This window comes from Ranitomeya imitator, chromosome 2, assembly GCF_032444005.1.
Source record: "Ranitomeya imitator isolate aRanImi1 chromosome 2, aRanImi1.pri, whole genome shotgun sequence".
Taxonomy (NCBI): Eukaryota; Metazoa; Chordata; class Amphibia; order Anura; family Dendrobatidae; genus Ranitomeya; species Ranitomeya imitator.
The window spans coordinates 78,790,903-78,807,253 of record NC_091283.1 but is presented as its reverse complement, the minus strand read 5'-3'; the positions used below and the strand labels follow the sequence as shown (position 1 = coordinate 78,807,253).

Below are 16,351 nucleotides of genomic sequence, written 5' to 3'. Positions count from 1 at the left end.
GAGCCACACCAAGTCGCCAGGAGCAAAGGTCGGAGCAGGGCGCCGATGAGCATCGGCGGAGGACCTCATTCTCTCCTTAGAGGCCCGAATGGCATCCTGAGTGCGGTCCCAAATATCCTGTGCCTCCACAGCCCAGTCTGCCACCCTGGAGTCTGTGGAAGACACGGGCATAGGCACAGGTACCCGTGGACGCTGACCATAGTTGAGGAGGAATGGGGTTTGTCCAGTGGAGTCGGCTACGGCATTGTTCAGCGCAAACTCTGCCCATGATAGCAAGGATGCCCAGTCATCCTGCCTGGCTGAAACAAAATGTCGCAGGTATGTGACCAAGGTCTGGTTGGCCCTCTCTACCAACCCATTCGTCTCGGGATGATAAGCGGAAGAGAGATTCAACTCAATACTGAGAAGACGACAAAGCTCTCTCCAGAACCGAGACGCAATCTGGGGACCCCGGTCACTGACAATTTTGTCAGGCATACCATGTAGGCGGAAGATGTGTTTAATGAACAACGCTGCCAAGGCCCGTGCAGAAGGTAACCGTGGTAGCGGCACCAAATGCACCATTTTTGAGAAATGATGACCCAAATGATGGTATAGCCGCGAGATTTGGGTAAACCCACGACAAAGTCCATCCCGACCATCTCCCAGGGCCTATCTGCCACCGGCAAGGGATAGAGCAACCCAGCTGGCCTTTGCCACGGAGATTTATTTTTGGCACAGGAGACACACGCCAGAATATAATCCCTGACATCCCGGACCATATGCGGCCACCAGTACGTCCTCGCCAGTAGCTCAGATGTCCTCTTTGTCCCAAAGTGTCCACCCACCCTGGACGAATGAACTCAAGAGAGAAACTCTGGTCGCAAATTAATGGGCACAAAAGTCTTGCCCGGAGGCACAGACTCCAGCGAAACCGGCGCTACGGTTCTCAGGCTCTCAGAAGGGACAATAAGCCGAGGCTCCTCTTCCTCCTCTTCAGTTGACATAAGGGAGCGAGAGAGAGCGTCAGCACGAATATTCTTCTCCCCGGCGAGAAAATGAAGGGAAAAGTGGAACCGGGAAAAGAACAAGGACCATCTGGCTTGGCGAGAATTTAGCCGCTGGGCTGTTTGCAAGTAGACCAAATTTTTGTGGTCCGTATAAACTTGGAAGGGAAACCGCGCACCTTCCAGAAGGTGTCTCCACTCTGAAAAGGCCAATTTCATTGCTAGCAACTCCCTATCCCCGATGGAGTAGTTTCTCTCCGCTGGCGTGAAGGTCTTAGAGAAGAAGAAGCATGGATGCTTCCGACCTTGAGCATCCTTCTGATAGAGGACTGCTCCAGCACCAACGGATGAGGCATCCACCTCCATTAGGAATGGCTTATCCACATCGGGATGATGTAAGATGGGAGCGCTAGCAAAGTGGGACTTAATAGAAGTGAAGGCCTTGGAGACCTCTTCCGACCACAATTTGGGATTCGCTCCCTTCTTGGTGAGGGCTACCAAGGGAGCTACCAGAGTTGAGAAGTGGGGAATGAACTGGCGGTAATAGTTAATGAACCCCATAAAGCGCTGCACCACTTTAAGAGAATGGGGCTCTTGCCAGTCCATCACAGCCTGTAGTTTGGCAGGATCCATAGCCAATCCCTGGGCGGAGATGATATAGCCCAGGAACGGTAAAGACTCCTGCTCAAACATACACTTCTCCAACTTAGCATAAAGAGAGTTTGCCCGTAGGAGGTCGAAGACTCTGCCAACATCTCTCCGGTGGGAGTCTATATCTGGAGAAAAGATGAGAATATCATCCAGATAGACTACAACTGAGGTGGAAAGCATATCCCGGAAGATGTCGTTGACAAAGTCTTGGAAAACGGCTGGGGCATTACAGAGCCCGAAGGGCATCACCAGATACTCATAGTGCCCATCTCTGGTGTTAAACGCCGTTTTCCATTCGTCCCCCTCATGGATGCGAATCAGGTTATAAGCACCCCGCAGATCTAATTTAGTAAACACTCTAGCTCCCCGAAGCCTATCGAAGAGCTCGGATATCAAGGGCAAAGGATACTTGTTCTTAACAGTGATAGCGTTAAGACCCCTGTAGTCTATGCATGGACGTAGTTCCCCATTCTTCTTCTGCACGAAGAAGAACCCTGCCCCAGCAGGTGACACTGACTTCCTGATAAATCCTCTTGCCAGATTCTCTTGAATGTACTGAGACATGGCCTCCGTCTCCGGGAGAGATAATGGATAAACTCGACCCCGGGGAAGCTCCGCACCAGGCAAGAGATCGATAGGACAGTCATAAGGGCGATGGGGCGGAAGGGTCTCCGCCGCCTTTTTGGAGAACACGTCTGCGTAAGACCAATATTGCTTGGGGAGAGAGGATAGATCTGCGGGTACCTCAGTAGTAGCAACCTGAAGACACTCTCGGTGACACCTACCCCCACATGATTCACCCCATCCCAGAATTCTGCCTGAGGACCACTCGATGTGAGGAGAATGGTACCGTAACCAAGGTATCCCCAACAGGACCTCATCAATCCCCTCAGGAATGATGAGCAGAGATATAATCTCCTGATGGGATGGTGACATGGACAGAGTAAAAGGGATGGTCTGATGTGTTATCTGTGCGGGGAGTGTCGACCCATTCACCACTCGTACCGTTACTGGTTGAGGTAGCATAACCAGGGATATTGCGTGACGTTGGGCGAAAGCAGAAGACATAAAATTGCCTTCCGCCCCAGAATCCACGCAGAGCTCTACCGAGTGTGAGGATGAGCCAAAAGTAATTGTCCCCTTAAAGGACAATTTGGAGGCAAACGTCGCAGTGTCTAGTGCACCTCCACCTACTACCACTAGACGCTGACGTTTCCTCGACTGCTGATGACATCTGGTGGCAAGATGTCCTGACTGTTGGCATACATGGCAAACCTGGGGTGCACGAGCGGTCCGGGACTTAGATCCCGCTCGTGACACTACCTTAGGTTCATGGGGCTCAGGAGCCTGGACTGGAGATTCCAAAGGTTTGGCGAAGGTGGGAGCCAGCCGAAACCTCTGCCTACACTGGGCTCGCTCTAACCTCCGCTCGTGAAAACGGAGGTCAATACGAGTAGATGCTGTTATTAATTCTTCCAGTGTGGCGGGAATCTCCCTAGTGGCCAGGGCGTCCTTAACGTGGTCAGCCAGCCCCCTCCAAAATATAGGGATAAGGGCTTTATCCGACCACTCCAGCTCAGATGCTAGAGTGCGGAAGTGGAGGGCAAAAAGGCTAACCATGGACGAGCCCTGAGTCAATGCCAACAGTTGGAGCGCCGTATCATGGGTGACACGAGGTCCTAAAAAGACCTATTTCAGAGTGCTCAGGAATAACGGAGCACTCTACACCACATGATCGCCACGCTCCCACAGCGGCGTAGCCCACTGCAACGACCTGTCCGACAATAAGGATATGATAAAGCCCACCTTAGCCCACTCTGTAGGGAAACGAGAGGCCAGAAGCTCGAGATGTATTGAGCACTGACTCACAAAACCCCTACAGGACTAAAGGCTCCGTCACACATAGCGACGCTGCAGCGATACCGACAACGATCTGGATCGCTGCAGCGTCGCTGTTTGGTCGCTGGAGAGCTGTCACACAGACAGCTCTCCAGCGACCAACGATCCCGAGGTCCCCGGTAACCAGGGTAAACATCGGGTAACTAAGCGCAGGGCCGCGCTTAGTAACCCGATGTTTACCCTGGTTACCATCGCTTTCCGGCTGGCCGGCGCTCACAGCCAGACCAGAGAAGCAGAGCGCCGGGGACAGACAGCGGTAGGTAAGTATGTAGCGTTTGTTTTTTTTACTTTAACGATGGTAACCAGGGTAAACATCGGGTTACTAAGCGCGGCCCTGCGCTTAGTTACCCGATGTTTACCCTGGTTACCAGCGAAGACATCGCTGAATCGGCGTCACACACGCCGATTCAGCGATGTCAGCGGGACCTCAACGATCAAAAAATGGCCCAGGCCATTCCGACACGGAATGGATGTACCGCTGTAAACGCTGATCGTCCGTCATTACTAGCCAGACCTTGGCGCTAGTATTATGTTAAGGACTGGCGGAACGCACCAAGTATAGATGATATGAAACTAGGTGCGTTCGCAGTCCGAGGTACACCGTGCAGGTAAAAACCCTGCTGCTAGTAAGACGGACTATATGACGGTACTATAAGTATACACGCACGGGTTAACTTCACCCTGCATGAAGGAAGCGATCCTGTTGAGTCACAGGACCGCGGTACGGCACATAGAGCACGAGCAAGAAGTCAGCGAACACAACCCCAACACAGGATTGAAGTCCGATTAGACCACTTGCTGGCACAACACCGCAACTGGGTGTGTAAGGAAACTATTAAAATAGTATATAAAGGCACGAGAGTGCATGCAGTGCCGCACTAACGGACGCCACTAACCACCCAGGCTTGGGTAAGGAAAGCACAGAGGAAGCGCACGGCGCCATACAGGCGGTCACAGCAACTAGATGCTGTTATGTGTGTAACGTGCTGTTGGATAAGTCGGGAGCTAGATAGCAAACATACACCTTCCGCGAACAGTCATCCAAAAGGGAGGGTATTTTAAAGAGCGACTTTCACTCACAACACACACACATATTATCAAGACAATACTAGCGCATGGCCGTGCGGTCATGCGCAGTTTATATAGTTGCAGCACAGGAAGCTGCTACAGAAGTTTTGCCCTTTCAGGACCTGCCAGGAGGACCAATGGGATGTGCTGCAGCACCTGAGCATGTGACCCTCGATCTCCAACGGGAGATCCTGTCCTGGGCATGCAAATAAGGACTTAGTCCCAGGGAAGCCCGCTCGCCGCAGATCAGTGCAGGGTACAACAGGAGAGCCGGAAAAGGCAGCAGTAACCCTTTGCACAGAATCAGTCCCAGCGAGACGCTGGGAGCGACGCCTCCGCTGAGCAGAGCCCACTGCGGCCGAAGCAGAATGGGAGACCACAGCAGACACGGATCGAGATTCCCCCTGTGCAGCAGAGGAAACTGGACTCCTAACAGCTGATGCAAAGTTTGATGCACATTAAGGAGCTGGCATCTGTAGCCGAGGAGGAGGGAAGCCTTGATGACAGTCAGCTAATGTCTGCTCAGGGAACTCTCCTGGACAAGGTGTTGGATGAAGAGGAGGAGGATGATAATAATCTTTATTTTTATAATAATCTTTATTTTTATATAGCGCTAACATATTCCGCAGCGCTTTACAGTTTGCACACATTATCATCGCTGTCCCAGATGGGGCTCACAATCTAAATTCCCTATCAGTATGTCTTTGGAATGTGGGAGGAAACCGGAGTGCCCGGAGGAAACCCACGCAAACACGGAGAGAACATACAAACTCTTTGCAGATGTTGTCCAAGGTGGGATTAGAACCCAGGACTCCAGCGCTGCAAGGCTGCTGTGCTAACCACTGCGCCACCGTGCTGCCCTATATGATGATGGGGATGAATATTTATGGGAGGAGGATGCTTCACAGGGGGCAATAGAAACTGGTGGCATTGCAAGGTTAGGTACAGGGTTTTTGCAGGACACAAGTGATGTTGATTTGCAAGAAAGTGCTCCTCAACCCAGCACAAGCAGTGAATTGACACCTGGAACATTGGCCCACATGGCTGAGTATGCCTTGTGTATCCTAAAAAAGGACCCCCGCATTATCAAAATGATGACCGATGACGATTACTGGTTGGCCTGCCTCCTGGATCCATGATATAAAGGAAAATTGCAAAATATCATGCCACATGAGAACCTTTAGCAAATATTGGCTACCAAACAAGCAACTCTTGTAGACCGCTTGGTTCAGGCATTCCCAGCAGACAGCGGCGGTGATGGTTCTCACACGAGCCGTAGTGGGCAACATGGCAGAGGTGTTAGAGATGCACAAATCCAAAGTGGCGTTGGACAGAGGGGTTTTATGACCAGGTTGTGGAGTGATTTCACAATGACCGCTGACACGACAGGTACTGCTGCATCGATTCAAAGTGACAGTAGACAGCTTATGTCCAGTATGGTTATGAACTACTTTTCCTCCCTTATCGATGTTCTCCCTCACAGGTCATTCCCCTTTGATTACTGGGCATCTAAAATAGATACCTGGCCTGAATTGGCAGAATATGCATTACAGGAGCTCGCTTGCCCTGCTTCTAGTGTGCTATCAGAAAGAGTCTTCAGTGCTGCTGGTTCAATACTGACCGAAAAAAGGACATGTCTGGCTACCCAGAATGTTGATGATCTAACCTTCAATAAAATGAACCAATCATGGATTTCAAATTATTTTGCCCCACCTTCTCCTGCTGACACGTAGCTTGCCTGAAAAATGTCTTGCTTTTGGCCTCCTCTTACTGACTTCTCCAATTTTACCATTTGCAGCTGCTGAATGTCCACCATAGGCCAGAGGTGTCAAACTGCATTCCTCGAGGGCCGCAAACAGGTCATGTTTTCAGGATTTCCTTGTATTGCACAGGTGATAATTTAATCACCTGCACAGAATGATTCCAGCACCTTGTGCAATACAAGGAAATCCTGAAAACATGACCTGTTTGCGGCCCTCGAGGAATGCAGTTTGACACCACTGCCATAGGCCATTTTTATACCTCCCTAAATGAGCTGACTCCACAGGGCCGTGGTCACCACTTGGTGCATGCACCCGTGCAAGTGCCGTTTGCCTGGACAGGTGGGTGCGCTGTTATGATCCGGTGGCCTTGGAGCAGCATGAAAACCTTCTCTGGAGTAGGTGGTAACTTATACTGACCGCAAACCCTGATCTTATCACCGCAACTAGAAGTAGCCGTGGGGTGTGCCTAACAAAACCTAGACACCTCGACACAGCCAGAGGACTAAATACCCCTAAAGATGGAAATAGGAAAACTATCTTGCCTCAGAGTAGACCCCCAAAGGATAGGCAGCCCCCCACAAATATTGACTGTGAGTTGGAAAGGAAAAGACACACGCAGGCAGAAAACAGGCTTAGCAAAGGAGGCCACTTCTAGCTAAATAGAAAAGGACAGGACAGGATACTAAGCGGTCAGCATAAAAATACTACAAAAATATCCACAGCAGAAAATACAAAACTCCACCACCTAACTAAAGATGTGGAGAGTATAACTGCAACTCTAGAGAATCCAACCAGACTGAGAAAAACAACTGACACAGTCTAAGCTGGACAAATAGAAACAAAAGATCAGCACTGAAAATAAGCACACAGCAAGTGTGCTTCAGAAAAAGAAACAGACACTTATCTTTGCTGAACTGGCAGCTAAGCAGGTGAGGCCAGGCAGAGATCCAATACTTCCAAAGAAACATTGATAACTGGCAAGGGCTAATGAATCCTGCACACTTAAATATCCAAGTCAGAACAGCAATTAGCAGATACACCTGGCCAAGACTGTGACTCAGAGACCACTGCATTCCCACCTACAACCACTGGAGGGAACCCAAGAACAGAATTCACAACAGTGCGCCCACTCTTGGGCGACGGCACTGGAACAGGGTCCCTCATAGTACAATGAAGTGTCTCTGATGGTGGTGGTGCACAACCAATGTCAGACACACCATCGTAATATAAGGGGCCCTGTGCCAGTACCGCCGCCTACAAGAGTTTTCCCCCAGCTCGAACAGTGCTCTACCACATGCAATACTTACGTCTCCCTGCTCCACCACTGTGTAGACTGTGCTGTTAAATCCTTCAATGGCACTGCCAATACAAATTTGTTGAAATGATACATGATAGTTAAAATATACAGGGGCCCTGGCCTCCATTTAGACAAGTTAATACTTTGCACCTACTACCACTGTCTGCTACTCAGCAGAGGAGCACACCCTAGTACGTAGCTATGCTGCCTGTTTAGTCCTGTTACCAATTTTGAACTGCATTTACCCTACTTTATTATTTGGGCCTACTAACTGTGTCTGTGCCACTCATTACAGTTGTCCTCCACTGAGCAAAGCTATACCGCCTGTTTAGTCCTGTTACCAATTTTGAACTGCATGTAGCCTACTTTTTTTATTGTGGGCCTACAAACTGTGTCTGCACCACTCATTACAGTTGACCTCCACTGAACAAAGCTATGCCACCTGTTTAGTCCTGTGTTGTGAATTTTGTGGCTGAATTCACTCCTGTGGTCACAAGTGGTACTGCAGCTTCTGAGCTTCCTCCCTCAGGTGTTCTGGTGAGCTCGTTGGCCGCTTTGTTATTTAACTCCACCTGATTCTGTCTTCCTTGCTCCTTGTCAATGTTCCAGTGTTGGATCTGAGCTTCTGGATCTTTCCTGTGGCCTGCTGCTCTGCTTAGATAAGTGCTTCTTTGCTTTTGTTGCTGTTTTTTCTGTCCAGCTTGTCTATTCGTTTTTGCTGGAAGCTCTGAGACGCAAAGGGTGTACCGCCGTGCCGTTAGTTCGGCACGGTGGGTCTTTTTGCCCCCTTTGCGTGGTTTTTTGCTTTAGGGTTTTTTGTAGACTGCAAAGTTCTCTTTGCTATCCTCGCTCTATCTAGAATATCGGGCCTCACTTTGCTGAATCTATTTCATCCCTACGTTTTGTCTTTTCATCTTGCTAACAGTCATTATATGTGGGGGGCTGCCTTTTCCTTTGGGGTATTTCTCTGAGGCAAGTCAGGCTTGTATTTCTATCTTCAGGCTAGTCAGTTCCTCAGGCTGTGCCGAGTTGCATAGGTAGTGTCAGGCGCAATCCACAGCTGCCTTTAGTTGTGTTTAGGATAGGTTCAGGTATTGCGGTCTACAGAGATTCCACGTCTCAGAGCTCGTTCAATTGTTTTTGGGTTATTATCAGATCACTGTATGTGCTCTGATTGCTGGCACACTGTGTCACTGGATTGCTTTCATAACAGTACAAGGAGCCATAACTAATGATTCTCAATAGAGGGAAAAAAGAAGTTCTGACATCATTTTTTTTTCTCAGCTCTGTGTTCAGTCTTTTTTTTCCCCTAGACATTTGGGTGTTTCAGGACACAGGTGTGGACATGGATATTCAGGGTCTGTGCTCTTCAATGGATAATCTACTTACAAATGTACAAAGGATTCAAGATACTATTGATCAGAAATCTATGTTAGAACCAAGAATTCCTATTCCTGATTTGTTTTTTGGTGATAGAACTAAGTTTCTTAGTTTCAAAAATAATTGTAAGCTATTTCTGGCCTTGAAACCTCATTCTTCTGGTTATCCTGTTCAACAGGTTTTGATTATTATTTCTTTTTTGCGCGGCGACCCTCAGGACTGGGCATTTTCTCTTGCACCAGGAGACCCTGCATTGAGTAATGTCAATGCGTTTTTCCTGGCGCTCAGATTACTGTACGATGAGCCTAATTCAGTGGATCAGGCTGAGAAAAATTTGCTGGCTTTGTGCCAGGGTCAGGATGATATAGAAGTATATTGTCAGAAATTTAGGAAGTGGTCAGTACTCACTCTGTGGAATGAATCTGCGCTGGCAGCTTTGTTCAGAAAGGGTCTCTCTGAGGCTCTTAAGGATGTCATGGTGGGTTTTCCTATGCCTGCTGGTTTGAATGAGTCTATGTCTTTGGCCATTCAGATCGGTCGACACTTGCGCGAGCGTAAATCTGTGCACCATTTGGCGGTATTTTCTGAGATTAAACCTGAGCCTATGCAGTGCGATAGGACTATGACCAGAGTTGAACGGCAAGAACACAGACGTCTGAATGGGCTGTGTTTCTACTGTGGTGATTCCACTCATGCTATTTCTGATTGTCCTAAGCGCACTAAGCGGTTCGATAGGTCTGCCGCCATTGGTACTGTACAGTCCAGATTCCTTCTGTCCATTACCTTGATATGCTCTTTGTCATCGTATTCTGTCATGGCGTTTGTGGATTCAGGCGCTGCCCTGAATCTGATGGATTTGGATTATGCTAAACGTTGTGGGTTTTTCTTGGAGCCTTTGCGGTGTCCTATTCCGTTGAGAGGAATTGATGCTACGCCTTTGGCCAAGAATAAACCTCAGTACTGGGCCCAGCTGACCATGTGCATGGCTCCTGCACATCAGGAAGTTATTCGCTTTCTGGTGCTACATAATCTGCATGATGTGGTCGTCTTGGGGTTGCCATGGCTGCAAACCCATAATCCAGTTTTGGATTGGAACTCTATGTCGGTATCCAGCTGGGGTTGTCAGGGGGTACATGGTGATGTTCCATTTTTGTCAATTTCGTCATCCACTCCTTCTGAGGTCCCAGAGTTCTTGTCTGATTATCAGGATGTATTTGAAGAGCCCAAGTCCGATGCCCTACCTCCGCATAGGGATTGTGATTGTGCTATCAATTTGATTCCTGGTAGTAAATTCCCTAAAGGTCGATTATTTAATTTATCCGTGCCTGAACACGCCGCTATGTGCAGTTATGTGAAGGAATCCCTGGAGAAGGGACATATTCGCCCATCGTCATCACCACTGGGAGCAGGGTTCTTTTTTGTAGCCAAGAAGGATGGTTCGCTGAGACCGTGTATTGATTACCGCCTTCTTAATAAGATCACTGTTAAATTTCAGTATCCCTTGCCATTGTTATCTGACTTGTTTGCTCGGATTAAGGGGGCTAGTTGGTTCACTAAGATAGATCTTCGTGGTGCGTATAATCTGGTGAGAATCAGGCAAGGAGATGAATGGAAAACTGCATTTAATACGCCCGAGGGTCATTTTGAGTATCTAGTGATGCAGTTTGGACTTGCCAATGCTCCATCTGTGTTTCAGTCTTTTATGCATGACATCTTCCGTGAGTATCTGGATAAATTCCTGATTGTTTACTTGGATGACATTTTGATCTTCTCAGATGATTGGGAGTCTCATGTGAAGCAGGTCAGAATGGTTTTCCAGGTCCTGCGTGCTAATTCTTTGTTTGTGAAGGGATCAAAGTGTCTCTTCGGTGTGCAGAAAGTTTCATTTTTGGGGTTCATCTTTTCCCCTTCTACTATCGAGATGGATCCGGTTAAGGTCCAAGCCATCCAGGATTGGACTCAGCCGACATCTCTGAAAAGTCTGCAAAAGTTCCTGGGCTTTGCTAATTTTTATCGTTGCTTCATCTGTAATTTTTCTAGCATTGCCAAACCATTGACCGATTTGACCAAGAAGGGTGCTGATTTGGTTAATTGGTCTTCTGCTGCTGTGGAAGCTTTTCAGGAGTTGAAGCGTCGTTTTTGTTCTGCCCCTGTGTTGTGTCAACCAGATGTTTCTCTTCCATTCCAGGTCGAGGTTGATGCTTCTGAGATTGGAGCAGGGGCGGTTTTGTCACAGAGAGGTTCTGGTTGCTCAGTGTTGAAACCATGTGCTTTCTTTTCCAGGAAGTTTTCGGCTGCTGAGCGTAATTATGATGTGGGCAACCGAGAGTTGCTGGCCATGAAGTGGGCATTCGAGGAGTGGCGTCATTGGCTTGAAGGAGCTAAGCATCGCGTGGTGGTATTGACTGATCATAAGAACCTTACTTATCTCGAGTCTGCCAAGCGCTTGAATCCTAGACAGGCCCGTTGGTCGTTATTTTTTGCCCGCTTCGATTTTGTGATTTCGTACCTTCCGGGCTCTAAAAATGTGAAGGCGGATGCTCTGTCTAGGAGTATTGTGCCCGACTCTCCGGGTTTATCTGAGCCGGCGAGTATCCTCAAGGAAGGAGTCATTGTGTCTGCCATCTCCCCTGATTTGCGGCGAGTGTTGCAAAAATTTCAGGCGAATAAACCTGATCGTTGTCCGGCGGAGAAACTGTTGGTCCCTGATAGGTGGACTAGTAAAGTTATCTCTGAACTTCATTGTTCGGTCTTGGCTGGTCATCCTGGAATCTTTGGTACCAGAGAGTTAGTGGCTAGATCCTTCTGGTGGCCATCTCTGTCACGGGATGTACGTACTTTTGTGCAGTCCTGTGGGATTTGTGCTAGGGCTAAGCCCTGCTGTTCACGTGCCAGTGGGTTGCTTTTGCCCTTGCCAGTCCCAAAGAGGCCTTGGACACATATTTCGATGGATTTCATTTCTGACCTTCCCGTTTCTCAAAAGATGTCAGTCATTTGGGTGGTCTGTGATCGCTTTTCTAAAATGGTCCATCTGGTGCCCTTGGTTAAATTGCCTTCCTCCTCTGATTTGGTGCCTTTGTTCTTCCAGCATGTGGTTCGTTTGCATGGCATTCCTGAGAATGTTGTTTCTGACAAAAGTTCCCAGTTTGTTTCAAGGTTTTGGCGAGCCTTTTGTGGTAGGATGGGCATTGACCTATCTTTTTCCTCGGCTTTCCATCCTCAGACTAATGGCCAGACCGAACGAACCAATCAGACCTTGGAAACATATCTGAGATATTTTGTTTCTGCTGATCAGGATGATTGGGTGTCCTTTTTGCCGTTGGCTGAGTTCGCCCTTAATAATCGGGCCAGCTCGGCTACCTTGGTCTCTCCATTTTTCTGCAATTCTGGGTTCCATCCTCGTTTCTCTTCAGGACAGGTTGAGTCTTCGGACTGTCCTGGTGTGGATTCTGTGGTGGACAGGTTGCAGCAGATCTGGACTCAGGTAGTGGACAATTTGACCTTGTCCCAGGAAAAGGCTCAACTTTTCGCTAATCGCAGACGCCGTGTGGGTCCCCGACTTCGTGTTGGGGATCTGGTTTGGTTATCTTCTCGTCATATTCCTATGAAGGTTTCCTCTCCTAAATTTAAACCTCGTTTTATTGGTCCGTATAGGATTTCTGAGATTCTCAATCCTGTGTCTTTTCGTCTGACCCTCCCAGACTCCTTTTCCATACATAATGCATTCCATAGGTCGTTGTTGCGGAGATACGTGGCACCTATGGTTCCATCTGTTGAGCCTCCTGCCCCGGTTTTGGTGGAGGGGGAATTGGAGTATATTGTGGAGAAAATTTTGGATTCTCGTGTTTATAGACGGAAACTCCAGTATCTGGTTAAATGGAAGGGTTATGCTCAGGAAGATAATTCCTGGGTTTTTGCCTCTGATGTCCATGCTCCAGATCTTGTTCGTGCCTTTCATGCGGCTCATCCTGGTCGGCCTGGGGGCTCTGGTGAGGGTTCGGTGACCCCTCCTCAAGGGGGGGGTACTGTCGTGAATTCTGTGGCTGAATTCACTCCTGTGGTCACAAGTGGTACTGCAGCTTCTGAGCTTCCTCCCTCAGGTGTTCTGGTGAGCTCGTTGGCCGCTTTGTTATTTAACTCCACCTGATTCCGTCTTCCTTGCTCCTTGTCAATGTTCCAGTGTTGGATCTGAGCTTCTGGATCTTTCCTGTGGCCTGCTGCTCTGCTTAGATAAGTGCTTCTTTGCTTTTGTTGCTGTTTTTTCTGTCCAGCTTGTCTATTCGTTTTTGCTGGAAGCTCTGAGACGCAAAGGGTGTACCGCCGTGCCGTTAGTTCGGCACGGTGGGTCTTTTTCCCCCCTTTGCGTGGTTTTTTGCTTTAGGGTTTTTTGTAGACTGCAAAGTTCTCTTTGCTATCCTCGCTCTATCTAGAATATCGGGCCTCACTTTGCTGAATCTATTTCATCCCTACGTTTTGTCTTTTCATCTTGCTAACAGTCATTATATGTGGGGGGCTGCCTTTTCCTTTGGGGTATTTCTCTGAGGCAAGTCAGGCTTGTATTTCTATCTTCAGGCTAGTCAGTTCCTCAGGCTGTGCCGAGTTGCATAGGTAGTGTCAGGCGCAATCCACAGCTGCCTTTAGTTGTGTTTAGGATAGGTTCAGGTATTGCGGTCTACAGAGATTCCACGTCTCAGAGCTCGTTCAATTGTTTTTGGGTTATTATCAGATCACTGTATGTGCTCTGATTGCTGGCACACTGTGTCACTGGATTGCTTTCATAACAGTCCTGTTACCAATTTTGAACTGCTTTTAGCCTTCTTTTGTATTTGGGCCTACTAACCGTGTCTGCACCACTCATTACAGTTGTCCTCCACTGAACAAAGCTTGGCCGCCTGTTTAGTCCTGTTACCAATTTTGAACTGCATTTAGCCAACTTTTTTAGATGGGCCTACTAACTGTGTCGGCGCCACTCATTACAGTTGTCCTCCACTGAACAAAGCTAGGCCGCCTGTTTAGTCCTGTTAGCAATTTTGAACTGCATTTAGCCTACTTTTGTATTTGGGCCTACTAACTGTGTCTGCGCCACTCATTACAGTTGTCCTCCACTGAACAAAGCCAGGCCACCTGTTTAGTCATGTTGCCAATTTTGAACTGCTTTTAGCCTACTTTTGTATTTGGGCCTTCTAACCGTGTCTGCGCCACTAATTACAGTTATCCTCCACTGAACAAAGCTAGGCCGCCTGTTTAGTCCTGTTACCAATTTTGAACTGCATTTAGCCTACTTTTTTATTGTGGGCCTACAAACTGTGTCTGCACCACTCATTGCAGTTGTCCTCCACTGAACAAAGCAATGCCGCCTGTTTAATCCTGTTAAAAATTTTGAACTGCATTTAGCCTACTTTTTCATTGTGGGCCTACAAACTTTGTCTGTGCCACTCATAACAGTTGTCCTCCACTGAACAAAGCTATGCCGCCTGTTTAGTCCTGTTACCAATTTTGAACTGCATTTAGCCTACTTTTGTATTTGGGCCTACTAACTGTGTCTGCGCCACACATTACAGTTGTCCTCCACTGAACAAAGCTATGCCGCCTGTTTAGTCCTGTTACCAATTTTGAACTGCATTTAGCCTACTTTATTATTTGGGCCTATATCTGTGTTTCCTCCTCATCCTGCCCATTGCCCAGCCACTGCTAGATGAGTCTGCTGGTACATTGACCCAGACCACTACATTCCCCTTGCACTCTACACAGCCAGAATCTGACCCTGCTGAAAGACAGGTTCCCCTTCCCGCATACTATACCACCTTACACGGGGACAAAGAGGAAGGTGCAGATGAAAGTGCAGGTTCCTTCATTAGGTGGGGGGCATACTCGTTGGCGACATCACTGGCACAGAGCCCCTCATAGTATGTAAAAGTGTCTCTGGCAGTGGGAGGCGCCACCCGCCGTGAAACACACTGCCGTACTATGAGGGGCCCTGTGCCAGTGCCAAGTGCCAATGAGTGGCCCCCCCTGCTTGCTCAGGATCACAGCACTTGCAAAGTTGAAATACTTACCTCTCCCTGCTCCACCGCCGTGACGTATTCCGCGTTTCCTGGGCCCACGAACATCTTGAGCCAACTCTACCCCCCCACAACTTTAGCCAAATGACACACTGTTTTCAATGCCTAACTATTATTATAAAGTAAATTATGATTGACAAGCTTAAGAAATAGGAATTGATGTTTTTGGCATTAAGATGGACACGGTAGGAGTTTTCCTGTCCTCCACTCACTGCCGACTTTGATTCCCCATTGACTTGCATTGGGTTTCGTGTTTCGGTCGGCCCCCGACTTTTCGAAATAATCGTCCGATTTCACCCGACCCGATTTTTTTCAAAGTTTGGTTTTCGCGAAACCCAACTCGATCCTAAAAAAGTAAAAGTCACTCAACTCTAGTGTTGAGCATTCCGATACTGCAAATAATGGGTATCAGACGATATTCGCTGTATTGGAATTCCGATACCGAGTTCTGATACTTTTGCGATATCAGATACCGGAATCGGAAGTTCCTATAGTGCAATGATGCACTATAATGGAGTGTGGGCGGTGCATGGGCGGAAACTGCATGTGTGTGCGGGCAAGGTCTGTGCATGACCGTGGGGGGTCTGTGCGTGCCTGCTGGGGTCTGTGCGGCGTGCCGGGGCTCTGTGCAGCGTGCCGGGGCTCTGTGTGTGTGCCAGGGCTCTGTGCGTGTGTGCCAGGGCTCTGCGTGTGTGCCGGGGCTCTGTGCATGTGTGTGTCGAGGCTCTGTGCGGCGTGCTGGGGCTCTGTGAGTGTGTGCCGGTGCTCTGTGCATGTGTGCTGGGGCTCTGTGCGGCGTGCCGGGGCTCTGTGCTGCGTGCGGGGCTCTGTGCGTTTGTGCTGGGGCTCTGTGCGGTGTGCCGGGGCTCTGTGTGGCCTGCCAGGGCTCTGCGGCGTGTGGGGCTCTGTGTGTGTGTGCCAGGGCTCTGTACGGCGTGCAGGGCTCTGTGTGGCGTGCCGGGGCCCTGTGCGGCGTGCCGGGGCTCTGTGCGGCGTGCGAGGCTCTGTGGCTGTGTGCAGGCATCATCTGATGGGACGACAAGTCCCATCGGACGATGCCTACTACAGTGACAGTGATTGACACATTAGCCAATGATGGGACAGTAGTATTCCCATCATCCGGCTAATGTGTTGAATGAAAAAAACCATACATACTACATACATGCTACATACATGCTACATACATACTACATACATGCTACATACATGCTACATACATACAACATACTACATACATACTACATA

General features: G+C 48.7%; 1 long non-coding RNA gene across 2 annotated transcripts in view; it reads left to right on the top strand.

Annotated features, from left to right (window-relative positions):
- LOC138661965 (uncharacterized) overlaps positions 1-16,351 on the top strand; it is a 267,307-nt gene that overhangs the window by 183,002 nt on the left and 67,954 nt on the right. The window lies entirely within an intron of this gene.